The following is a 13,050-nucleotide window of genomic DNA, read 5'->3' as shown; positions in this document are numbered from 1 at the left end:
GGGTGACAAGAGTGAAACTCCGTGTCTCTCTCTCTCTTTCTCTCTCTCACTCTCTCTCTACATATATATAATGTTTTTCTTTATTTACTAGATTCTAAACACTCCATGGGAAGGGGCTAATTGTATTTAGATTAGATCTTGTTCAATGCTAATTTGATGTCAGGTTTACGAATTACTTCAGATAGTGTATCTATGAATGGTTGTAGGAATACCCATATTTCCTACCACACTATGCATTTACAATTATGAGGAGTATGGAAAGCTGTTGAATCCCTCTCCTTACCATAATATCCATACATCCATTTACTTGTATATTGTTCTAGTTTTTGCTGGAGAGCTTCATTTATTTTTTAACTTCATTTTATTTTGTGTTGCTAACTGTTAGCTCATAATAAGAAAATTGAAAAAATATCTGTGCAATCATACTGCAAACTGTGACCCATCCATTTAATGTGAGCTGAGACAGAAGTAGCTCCCCATTAGTTTTATTCTCATTTTTGAAGGCTTCTTAACATTTGGATCCCATGTCTGAAGGAAGAGTTTTGTTCTTCACAATTTTTTTGGTATAAATGTCTTGAATGGTTTTCATGTAAAATAAATTTTGCTCTTCCCCTGGATCTCAGTCCTAACTTTGACAATCAGAAACCATTTTGAAACCTTCCAATTACATACGTTGCCCAGTGTCCTAATGGCCATGACCTTTTCATGCCAGTTGGATCCTTCCTCAGTTCCCAGCTGGACGGTGAGCCGGAGTAGCTAAGAAACCTTCTTAAACAGAAGGATAAACATATCCACATTTGAATTTGTCTGAATACTCGTATAATTACATGAATGACTTAGCTATCCTTTTTACTAAGTTGAATTCAGAAGGGAGAAGTAATGCTCTGAAAGTTAGTGAAGACAGAAGTAGAGAAACAAGACATTATCCAAAATCATCTGAGATATCTCTTTATATGGAATGATAGTCACAATTCGTTACCAAGAGTCAAGGGGGCATGATGGTTAAAATCATGGGCTCTGGTGTCTTCTGGGTTTGAATCTAGATCTGCCACCTATTAGCTGTGTGATATTGGAAAGCCTCTGTGCCTCTGTGAAGTGGAGAAAACAAACAGGACTTACTTGATGGGCTCTTGTAAAGAGAGGTAAAGATAAATAAGGTAATAGCACTTATAACAGTGCCTGTCATAATGTAAATGCTCAAAAATGTACGCATGTAAGCTTTCGTTTGTATTGTGTCTCTGGGTATTTAATTTAATGTTATTAACAGATACCATTTAACAGATATTTCAAATAAATTCAAATTATGTGATGAAAGACCAGGTAAACATAATTTTAGGGTTCTAGTAAATTTAATCAAGTGGAAATCAGTGAGAAGATATTTTATAATGATATATATTAATTGGAATTATGTTGGTTGGATCACACACAAATTTTTCAGGAATCTTCACTTCAGAAATTTCTTCATAAGCACAGAAAAAAGTATACTTTAAATATATGGCCCAAAGGAAAAAGTGACAAATGCATTTTGATTTCCAAAACAGTGCTTTTGTTATTTCCCTGAAAATTAAATCTGAAGCCCCACTTGAGCTATTCCCATTCTCTCCTTACCTCTTTCTTAACCAAGATTCTTGAAAGAATCGTGTCTACTTGAGGTTACAGCTTATCACCTACAGTTTTCTCCTGGATTCACCATCACCTCATTTCACTGTTTCTCTGCAGCTGTTTTGTGGAAGCCATTTGAAAGCCTGAACTGCTAAAAACCCCAAAAAATCTTTCTTACTTTTGACTGATTGATGCTTCAGACCATCAGGCCATGTTTGCTTTTCTTTTCTTCCTGAAGCTCTTCCTCTCCGTTGGTTTCCTTATTCCTACCTTTTCCTACATCTCTATGTACTTCTTAATCTTTTCAGATGTCCTATTTTGCAGTTATGTTTTCAATTACCGTATTCTTCAGAATTTGTTTCTTGAACACACTGTTACACTTGCTCTTCATTAATTTGATCCAAGCCAAAAATTTCAAGTAATACCTAAATTGTCTCAATTTATGTCTTACTTGTTTATATTTCTGTCTCTTAGATACCATGGTGCCCCATAAAAATCTCAAGGTCAATATGACCCAAAGTAAAACTTATTATTTTTCTTCCCACTCCAAAGATAATTCTCAATAATCCTTATTTACATGTATAATTCTATCATCAATATGCTCACCTAAGTCAGAAACTTTGAAAACATACTAGCCTTTCTTCTCCACAACTCCTAGTATTTCTCATCGGTTCCCAAGACCAATTGATTTGGCTTTTAAATGACTTAACTCTATCCTTTTCTTCATACCAAGAGCCCTTGTCCTTAGTTTTCATTGTTCCCATATTTTGCTTACATTATTAACACAATTTATATTGTGGAGTTAGGAAGGAATACAAAGGTAACTGAAGAACACTGAATTCTTGGAGAAAAAGAAACCTATATATGGAGAATCTCTAACATAATGTGAAAAGAGTGTGGTAAGTTGGCATCTGATTGTTTGATAAATTTTACCGTAAGATGAAATCTAAGGCTGCTGATTATTGAAATGTGATATTCCAAAGGTCAGATGATAATTTTGAGGAAATGGTGATGTTTGAATATTCCCAAGGGATTTTCTGTTCTATTGAATACCTGTGTCACTTAATTCTGTCTCAATTTAATTAATTTAAAAAGTGTTTATCAATTATATACTAAAAATTTAGCAGGCACATTTGCAGAGCTGAAGCCATCATCTTACTCCCAGACTAACCTCTGTTTTCCCTGTCTTCATAAGTGGTACCTACAGAAGGCTATTCTACCACCCTAGAAACCTCAAAATTTTCCCTGCTGTCCCATCCCAGAATCTTCATTTTGATTCCCTATCACCCACAGCTTAGTTCAAGGCTTACTATTCATTTTCTTGAGAGCTGTGTTCACATTTTTGTTGATACTGGTTCTTTAGCACTCTGCTTGACATTTACTATTTTTACATAAATATTTGTTTATTTGCATTTTAAAATCCTAGACATTGTCATCTATGGTCTGGACTATTTCAATAACCTTCTAGCTGGACTTTATACTGATAGCATTTTTCCCAGTTCAACTCACCCTTTATGTTGCCAACACAGTTATCTACCTGAAAACTGAATTAAGTCTGTCTTTGCCTCCACTGGCTTTCAAATGGCTTCAAGCTCAAAGTTCAATATCCTTCACTGGCTATTCCAGGCCTTTTATAACTGGTTCCAATTTACATCCACAGTCGCATTCTTATCACTTTCTTCTTTCTTTCTTTCTTCTTTCTTTCTTTCTTTCTTCTTTCTTTCTTTCTTCTTTCTTTCTTTCTTTCTTTCTTTCTTTCTTTCTTTCTTTCTTTCTTTCTTTCTTTCCTTCTTCCTTCCTTCCTTCCTTCCTTCCTTCCTTCCTTCCTTCCTTCCTTCCTTTCTTCCTTTCTTTCTTTCTTTCTTTCTTTCTCTCTTTCTCTCTTTCTCTCTTTCTTTCTCTCACTCGCTTGCTCTTGCTCTTTCTCTTGCCCTTGCCCTTGCTCTTGCTCTTGCTCTTGCTCTGTCGCCCAGGCTGGAGTGCAGTGGCACCATCTGGGCTCACTGCAAGCTCCGCCTCCCAGTTTCATGCCATTCTCCTGCCTCAGCCTCCCGAGTAGCTGGGACTACAGGCATACACCACTATGCCCGGCTAAATTTTGTATTTTTCATAGAGACAGGGTTTCACCATGTTGGCCAGGTTGGTCTCAAACTTCTGAGATGATCCACCTTCCTCGGCCTCCAAAGATTACAGGCGTGAGCCACCGTGCCCGGCCCTTTCTGCATCTTATGCCCCAGTTACTTCTTGCCATTCCTCAAATAAGCTAGGCCTTCCTTCATATGTTTCTGTACGAGCTGTTCCCTTTGCAAAGAGGCTGTTTTCCCTTAGTCCACCTGGCAAATTTCTTTGAACTCACAGGTCACCCAGGCAGCTGGCCTTTCCTTCACAGCCCTGTGTTGTACCTCTACAGTGTATAACTCACTCTTGCCTATTTACCCCATACTTTGTGAACATCTGGAAAGCATGAATTTTTATTTATTCACTTCAGAATTTTCTAAGCTTTTTGCATAGTGGGTGTGTAGTTGTTCCTAGGAAAAATTTATTGAATGAATAATCAAATCATGAGATAACTATTTTAAGTTATGCACAGATTTTAATATCTTACACAATTATGCATAAGTACATTTTTACAGTTTTGTTTTTTTCTCTAGTCACAGAGATGTTTAAGTGAGTTCTACAGAAAAAATAAACATTGTAATCGTCCAAGATTTCAACTGAGATTGTTTAGTGACCCTGTTATCTAGGCACTCTAGGCTCTGAAAGGAAGAAAAAAGAGAGAAAGAAGAAAGAGGAGGAAGGAAAGAAAAGACAGAGAGAGAAAAAGAGAGATAAAAGAAAGATTAAACAAAAATGGTAGAAAAATGATAAACTGGCATGGGCATAAATATGAACTGGCTCCAATGAATGAGACCTTTTATCATGAAAGTTCTGAGTTGTTGTCTCCTTAGGGGCCATTCCACAGTGACCCAACCCACTTTTTCATCCACAACTTCAACTTTGCTCAATCAGTCAGCATAATTAATCATTACTAAGAATGCTTCTTTGGTTTCTTTTCTGTTTGTCATTCTCTTCTTTCCTTTGTTAGGATACTTTAACCCTTTATTCATCCTCCTCTATCAAAATCCTACATAAGCACTCAAGATGTCACCACCTCCAGAAAGACTTTCCTGATTCTCTCACTGAATGAAAATTTCCTTTTCTCAACTCATCTAACACTTTGCACCCCTTTTAAGGCCCTCGTCACAACCTGCCCTCTACTGTGGTTATTTGTGTACTTAGCTTATCTCACCTATTAGGATTTAAGCTTCTTAAGTTCAGGAAAAGTCTCCTATGTCTCTCCTCCCCTCTTTTATACCAGTGCGTGCTATAATTTTGACATTTAGTAAGTATTTCCAACATAAAATGGAAACGGGTCATGGGCCTTGATATAGTTTGGATATTTTCACTACCCAAATATCATGTTGAATTGTAATCCCCAATGTTGGAAGTGGGGCCTGGTGGGAGGTAATTGAATCATGGGGCTGGATTTCTCATAAATGGTTTAGCACCATCCCTTTGGTGCTGTTCTTGTGATAGTGGTTGAATTCTTGAGCGATTTGGTGGTTTAAAAGTGTGTGACATATCACTCCGCACTGTCTCTCTCTCTCGCTCCTGCTTCCGCACATGTGATGTGCTGGCTTTCTGTCTGCATTGCTCCTCAGAAGTTGAGCAATGTCCATGACGTGCTTGTACAGCCTGAAGAACTGTGAGCCAATTAAACCTCTTTTCTTTACAAATTACTCAGTCTCAGGTATTTTTTTATAGCAATGCAAGAATGGCCTAATACAGGCCCTGTTTGGCATTAATAAGCGTCTTGGGGCCTGAACTATCAGATAAATGTATGTCTCTGCCTTAATCTGTGCTAAATTTTATGCAATGTCTCTGTCTTATTTCCGCTTAGGAGTAAAAATCTGTATTTCAGGGCTATTAAAGAATATATTATTAAAACAATAAGATACTTGTAAAGATTTTTGAAGTACCAATCTTCAGACTTCTTAGCCCTCAAACATTATAGTATTGAAAGAGGCAATACGTTATTTTGTCAGGAGCACAGACTCTGGATCTAGATCTACTTCGGTCTGAATCCTGGCTCTGCCACTTACAAGCTGTGTGACCTAAGTAAGATCCTTAACTCATCTGTTCCTCACGTTCAGTAACTATAAAACAGGAATAATAACAGTACCTATCTTATAGGGTTGATGTGAGAATGAAATGCGTTAATGTATGTAAAATACATAGGACAGTATACGGCACGTGGTTAGTGTCCGGTAGATTTTAGCTATTACTTTACTAATATTATTTGCTCTCAGTTGCATATGTCTGCTCCCCCCAACCCCCACTCCAAAAGCAAGAGCTTCTGAACAGTCAACACCCTATTTTCTCAGACTTTGTATTTCAAGTGACTCGCACAGTCACAGGGCCTGGTACAGAGTAAACACTGAAAGAGAAGAACCTTGAAGAAAATTCTTCCTTGCCCTAGAGGTGAACCTGAACTTGCATGCTCCCTGCCATGGGTATCCAAATAACTTTCTTTTCTTGCTCCCATCAACCTCATATTTAACCCTGCTGGTTTTCATTTATTTTCTAATTCAATCATAATGAATTTTAAAATCCATTCTAACTTCCAGGGATCTCTAGAGACTTGCTTCCTCAGTCTGACATCACATTCATTTACATTTCTTATTTTTTTATTTCCTTGTATGAGGTCTAAGAACCGTTCCAATAAAACACTTTGAAGATTGCATTACACATACTGTGTGCTATTTATTCCTGGCTAGATGTTCAAATTGACAAGCAGGAAATTGCTTATGCCTTGATCATCGATTACAAATGGTAATGCTCTATCTGTTATAATAGAAAAAAAATGACATGGACTGTTCTTTTGTAACCTTGTAAGCTAATAGTTGAAATGGAAAATACATGTACAAAAAATAGCCAATTCAAGTTTAGGGAAATGTTAGAGGCCATCCAGCTTTGTCAGTTTCCCAAGATGGTAAGTTCTTCTGTATCCTCATGATAAGTCCTCGTGTCTTCTGCCTGGATTGTCTCAGGAAGGGTGAACACATTACTTTTAAAGTTCTCTTTTGCCTTTGGTGGGCAATTTTATTTGGTAGGCAATTGTTTCTTATAGTACTCTCAAAAACAATATAAGGTAGAAAAAAATCACCATCTTCCATGATGGCCCTCAAATATTTAAAAACAGGTATTTTATTTCTTGACGTGTTATATATCAATAGATTGTACTAATGGAGCTCAAGAACTTTTAGACCTGGATGGCACATAAACATAATTTAATCCTATTATTTTGCAGATAAGGAAATAAAAAATGAGAGGTTCAGTAAATTGCCCAATGTCACTCATTTGTTCATTCAGTTATTATTGGGTACTCAGCAACTGGCTTAAGAAATTCACACATGAAAGTTCATTATAACATATATAATTTTATAATTTATTATAAAAAATAAACTATGGACACATTTATAGTTTAGTATATAAATAATGTTGAAGACCTTGGTGAGCCACAGCTAATCCATTCCCCTCCCTCCATCCCCAGAGGCTACTGCAAATCTATGTATATTATTTAACATTTGAACATATTGTATCAGTTGGTGTTCCAGCAGGAAAGCAGAACCACTCTGAGTGATATGGGATAAGGAATATGTGATGGAGATTAGGTTTTATATGGTTGTAGAAGCTGTTGAAGAAGTGGAAGACTATTGCCTCTGTCTCTGGTCGTGGGCCTGAAATTACTATAGTTTAGTAAGGTCAGTAGTGAAGAAGACAAGATAGACACGGAGTGGGGCAGAGTGAGAATAAAATGGAACATAAGTCAGTATTTCACTGCCTCTGACCTTGATGATGAAGGTAATGTAAAAGAAGCTGGGTACCCTTTGCCATGGAGCAGCACACAAACTTGGCATTGTACTCAGAGAAGCTGAAGGAGGAGCTGTGGACCTGGAAAAGCTGTGCACCTAGAGGAGCTGCACGCCTGGAGAAGCTGCGGGCCAGGCTGCTGCTGTATGCCAACAAGGCCAGCAGCAGTCACAACAATGTGAATGAGATGTAGTGGCTTCTGACTTTTACACTGACCTTTGGAGCAAAATGTCTCTTTCTTCTCTTTTGCCTTTCAAAGCATTTGGAATATTACCTGCCATCAACCGTGATTTACTACATGTATATACATCCGTAAACAATATGTGAAATTGTATTTCATGTTTTCAAGCTTTTCATTAATGGCATCATCTATCTGTCCTACTGTAACGTTTTCCCCTTTCATGTTATGTTTGTGAAGTTTAACTATGTTGATAATTATTGTTGTTATTTGTGTTTTGTTTTATTTTGCATAGTATTGCATTGAAGAATTTGGCATGGTTTCTCTACTCTCCTTGATCAATATTTAGATTGTTCTCAAATTTTCAATAGTCAATCAATGGGGCAACAGTTTTGGACGTGTCTTTTGGAGCACTTAGGTGAGATTTCTCCAAGCTATAGGATTAAAAATACCTTATTTGATCATAGATTCTGCACCTCTTCAGTTTTACTAGTTATTGCCAGTTTACTTCTGAAAATTGTAACAATTTACACTTTCACTAGCAGTGATTGACACTGGTGCTTCTCAATGGAGGTGGGGGGTGATTTTGCCCTCTAGGTGACATTTGGTAATGTGTAGAGATATTTTTAGTTGTCACAACCAGTGGGGGTGGGGTCATTCTATTGGCATCTAGTGGGAAAAGGCAAGGTATATACTGCTAAACATCCTTTTCTTTCTTTTTAAATTTCTAGATAACAATCCTATAAACATAAGTTTACATTTCCAGAGATGTTCATATAATGAATATGAAGGAGTCTTGGAACCAGCCCCCCTAAGTTAGCTCCACTACATACAAACCACTTGGTTATTAGCAACCCAGAAGGGTTACAATGTGTATTCACCAGGCAAAGCACATTTGCAAGGCTCAAGAGATCTATGCACGTACTCTTGTCAGGGAGAATTTGAAATGTAGCTGTTGTAAAATCTCATTGATTATCGATGAAATAGCTATTAGAAAATCACCTGTGGCTTGTGTTGTATTTCTGTTGGATAGTGCTCATCTAGGTAATGGAAGCAAAACAAGTAGCAGTTTAATAAAGGGTTAATAAAATGTTCCCAATAGACTGCTTGCCAGCAAGGTAACAGATAAAAAAATCTAGTGGGAAATTATTTTATGGTCATGTCCACGGCAAATGAGAAACTGCATTCTAAAAATCTGGGTAATTACCATTTGCTAAACGTCCTACAATGTGCGGGACATCCACCACAATACAGAATTATCTGGCCCCCAGTGACAAGTGTCCAGCTTGGGAAACACTGCTTTACCTCCTTGCAGTGGGCACTGTCATTGTTTTATAGTTTGTCCAATCTGATGAGTGTGAAATAATATATAATTGCTTAAATTATTCATTTCATTGAAGTTTAAAGTGTTTTTCAAATGTTTATATTAGCTATTCAGATTTTCTTATGGATTTTCTGCTCATATCTTTTGACTACTTTTCTATTGATTATTTTGTTTTTGGTTGTGTTTGTGTGCGCGCGTGTGTGTGTGTGTGTGAGTTCTTTATATATTTTAAATACTCAATTTTTTGGATACATGCATTAAATGTATCTTTTCCAAGTCTTGGGCTTGTCTTTTTATTTATGCTTTTGTTTTCTATTTTTTTGAAAATGTATTTTAAATTTTATCGTGACAAATCAATCCGTGTAGCTTGTGATTTCTTGTATCTCGTATTTACAATTTATAAAGCCGTTTTCTTTCTAAAGTTTCTTAAGTAGTGCCTATTATTACTTCATTTTCACACTGCTGTGAAAAACTACCTGAGATTTGGTCATTTATAAAGAAAAGAGGTTTAATTGAATCACAGTTCTGCATGGCTTGGTGGGCCTCAGGAAACATAATCATAGCGGAAGGTGAAAGGGAAGCAAAGTACATCTTACACGGTGGCAGGAGGGGGGCGGGCGGGTAGTGGCACACATTAAAACCATCAGCTCTTGGGAGAACTCACTATCACAAGAACAGCAAGGAAGAAATCCACCCCTGTGATCCAATCATCTCCCACCTGGACCTTCCTCCAACATGTGGGGATTACAATTCGAGATTAGGTTTGGGTGGAGACACAGAGCCAAACCATATCAGTGCCTTTCATATTTTAGTTTTTCATCAACGTGAAATTTATTTTTTTGTATGTAATAAAGTAGAAATCGGATTTTTAATATATGAATAATAAAATATCTTGAGAATGAATTTTTGGTTATTTTCATCCTTTTTGAAATTTTCATTTCCATTTATTTCCTTGACAGCCCTTTTTCTCATTATTATTTTAAAAATATTTCTGTGTTGTGTCTGTTTCCATCTGTTTGAAAGAGTCTTTCCTTTGCTCTTTAAATTTTTGCAATTTCTGTGGTTTACTCTTACTCCTTCTTTCTCTCCTTATATGCTCATTCTAGATAAATATTACTACTATGATTTACATCTCTAGTCCAGCTCTGTCTTTTGAAAGCCATTCCTATTTGTGCCCCCTAGATATTTCTATCTCAATGACCACAGATACCCTACAAACAGCATTTACAAAACTACATTTATTATTTTTCCTCTGCTCCTTTTTCTATTTTCCCATCTTTATGGCTGTTCCATTGATCATCCAGTCATCCAACACTTGGTTCATACTGGAACTATAGACTCAATCCGAACTCATAGAACATTTGTCCTATCATATCATTGACTGGCTATCAAGGAGTTAGATCCCAGTCTTAGAACTGTGCATTCCTTTCTTCCTAGTTTATTTAGGTTGATCATTGTCTTTTGCGTTTTGGTCGAAAGCCCCAAAATAAACAGCTCCAATCATTTGCCACTTAAGCAAGAGATTCTTTCTACCACCAACAGAAGGATTTATTTTTAAATGGTACCATATGAGTCAGCTGAAGAAAAGTTTCCAGTACATCAACAGTCAGGGTCCCATCCAGCACTCCCTATTCTCTGAATTCTGTGTAGTTGTTTTGCATGCAGCATTTAACATCTGCAGGTCATCCAAGGTTGGGGCTCACTAGCAGAGATGACCTACAGATCTCTTCCCTCATCCTATTGACTCCAATCAATTTATTTGTGTGGCTCAATTTTATATACTATATTGGACTGTGGCTTAGACTAAAAATGGCACCATGCTAGTTTCAACATTTGAAACATTTGCTCCTTTAACCACTCATAAATGGGGCATGAGTGGTGAAAAATGAGAATGTAGTGCTTACATTGTTCTGAAGGTGAAATGAGATGATTATGAAGTGCTTTGTTCACTGAGAGGCACACAGTTAAGTACTTAATGAATTGTTGTGAATATTATTATTATTGCACCTACAAACTCTTACTGCTTTTGATTGTGTATCTTATCGCTAAACTAATACGCCTTTCTCAGATAAACTCTGTGGCTGATTCAGTCCTATATCCCCGAAAGCCTAGCTTAGAGCCTGACCAATGGAAGGTATTCAATAGTTGGGGATTTAAACGAATTATAAGTATCAGTGCCTTATTGAAAATGAATTTATAAGACACTTTCCTGGAAGCAGTTTTTAGTAGAAGGAGAGGGAATGGATGAGGAGACTGGGTACATGAAAATGAAGGGGGCACCACCATTGGGAGAAAAAGAGCCAAATGTCCACCATATTATGTGCGTGAACTCTGAGATATTAGATCTTAAGATGCTTTTGATGTATTCTGTACACAGTATTGGCACAGTTTGCTAACAATTTGGAAAAATAGAGTATATCCCTATTAAACATCATATAGTAAAATGAATTCCAGATAGATTAAATGTGTAAATGGAAAAAATACAGCCATCAAATTTTAAAGGAAAATAAGGAGGGATGAATGTGTGACCTTGGAGCAACATTTTCTTTTTCTTTCTTTCTTTTTTTTTTTTTTGAGACAGAGTCTAGCTCTGTTGCCCAGACTGGAGTGCAGTGATGCGAGCTTGGCTCACTGCAAGCTCCGCCTCCTGGGTTCATGCCATTCTCCTGCCTCAGCCTCCCGTGTAGCTGGGACTACAAGTGCCCGCCACCACACCTGGCTAATTTTTTGTATTTTTAGCAAAGACGGGGTTTCACCGTGTTAGCCAGGATGGTCTCGATCTCCTGACCTCGTGATCTGCCCTGCTCGGCCTCCCAAAGTGCTGGGATTACAGGCGTGAGCCACCGCGCCCGGCCTGGAGCAACATTTCTAAGCATGCCACCCAAAAAAGGGAATTGATAAAATACTCACTCTTATAAAAATAAGAAAAAACCTGCCCTATTTAAAAAATTAATGAACGAAAGAGAAAAACAACTTGTAATGCTACTTGCAAAAATATGACTAGGTGTTAATATTCTTAACATGTGAGATACTCCAGTAAGTTAGGATGAAAAATATAGAGAAACCAATCAAAAAATGGATCAAGGCCATAAATATCCATTTCAAAAAAGAAGGACAAATCACCAATACAAATATGAAAAAAGTTACAATCAATAATTTAAAAATTGTTGATTAAAATATAATTTTTGCTTTTTAAGTTGACAAACATTAAAAAAATCACCAGCAATTTTCCATTTCCAGGGTGCACACTTTGTTATAAGGTCAGTAGGCTCTGGAAACCTCATGTACATCATGGTGGCTATAGTTAATAGCAATGTATTGTATGCTTGAAATTTGCTAAAAGAGTATATCTTAAGTATTCTTACCACAATAAAAAGAATGTAACTATATGAGGTGATAGATATGTTAATTAGCTTGATTGTGGTAATCATTTCACAATGTATACATATATCAAACTATCATGCTGTATACTTATATATATAGAACTTTTATTTGTCAGTTATATTTCCATAAATCTGGGGAAAAGATCACCAGTGTTGATAAAATTTTGGAAGTGACACCTCTATGTACCACAGGTTATACATGGGTACCACTTTCTGGAAAGCAATTTGACAATATTCATGAAAAACCAAAAATGTGTACTTATGCTTTGTCCCAGGAATTTCAATTCAAGGAATTTATAATTTGTACCAAAGTTTTAACTGTAAGAACCTTAATCAAAGTGTGGTTTATAAGTGGAATTACAATTCTATTTCCCAAATGACTGTGGTGGTCATGATGCCATTTGTATTTTAGTTATGTTGGGTCTTACTAAGGTCACTGTGAATCATTACAAGATATTTTGGTTTTATACCTCAGCACCAAGGGCCTGGATAATTTGAGTCTTCCCCTGAGATAGATCTAAGTTTATTGAAAGTAAACGTGTTTCTGAGCCTGCAAGTCTCAGACTGCAGATGCTGAATTATGGCAAATTTTCTCGTGTAATAGATTCCACTTAGAGAGACCTCTTAGGAGACAGCCAGATTCCCCCAGA

At 36.8% G+C, this 13,050-nt stretch overlaps 1 non-coding gene across 1 annotated transcript; it reads right to left on the bottom strand.

The window, feature by feature from the left end:
- Positions 1-8,780: 8,780 nt before the first annotated feature.
- On the bottom strand, positions 8,781-8,902 carry LOC129487082 (small nucleolar RNA SNORA32). Its single transcript, XR_008659208.1, has one exon. It is a non-coding gene; the product is annotated as a small nucleolar RNA SNORA32 (small nucleolar RNA).
- Positions 8,903-13,050: the final 4,148 nt, after the last annotated feature.

The sequence above is a fragment of the Symphalangus syndactylus genome, chromosome 7 (assembly GCF_028878055.3).
Source record: "Symphalangus syndactylus isolate Jambi chromosome 7, NHGRI_mSymSyn1-v2.1_pri, whole genome shotgun sequence".
Classification (NCBI taxonomy): Eukaryota; Metazoa; Chordata; class Mammalia; order Primates; family Hylobatidae; genus Symphalangus; species Symphalangus syndactylus.
Note: the sequence above shows the minus strand (reverse complement) of the source record. Positions and strands in the feature narration are given on the sequence as shown.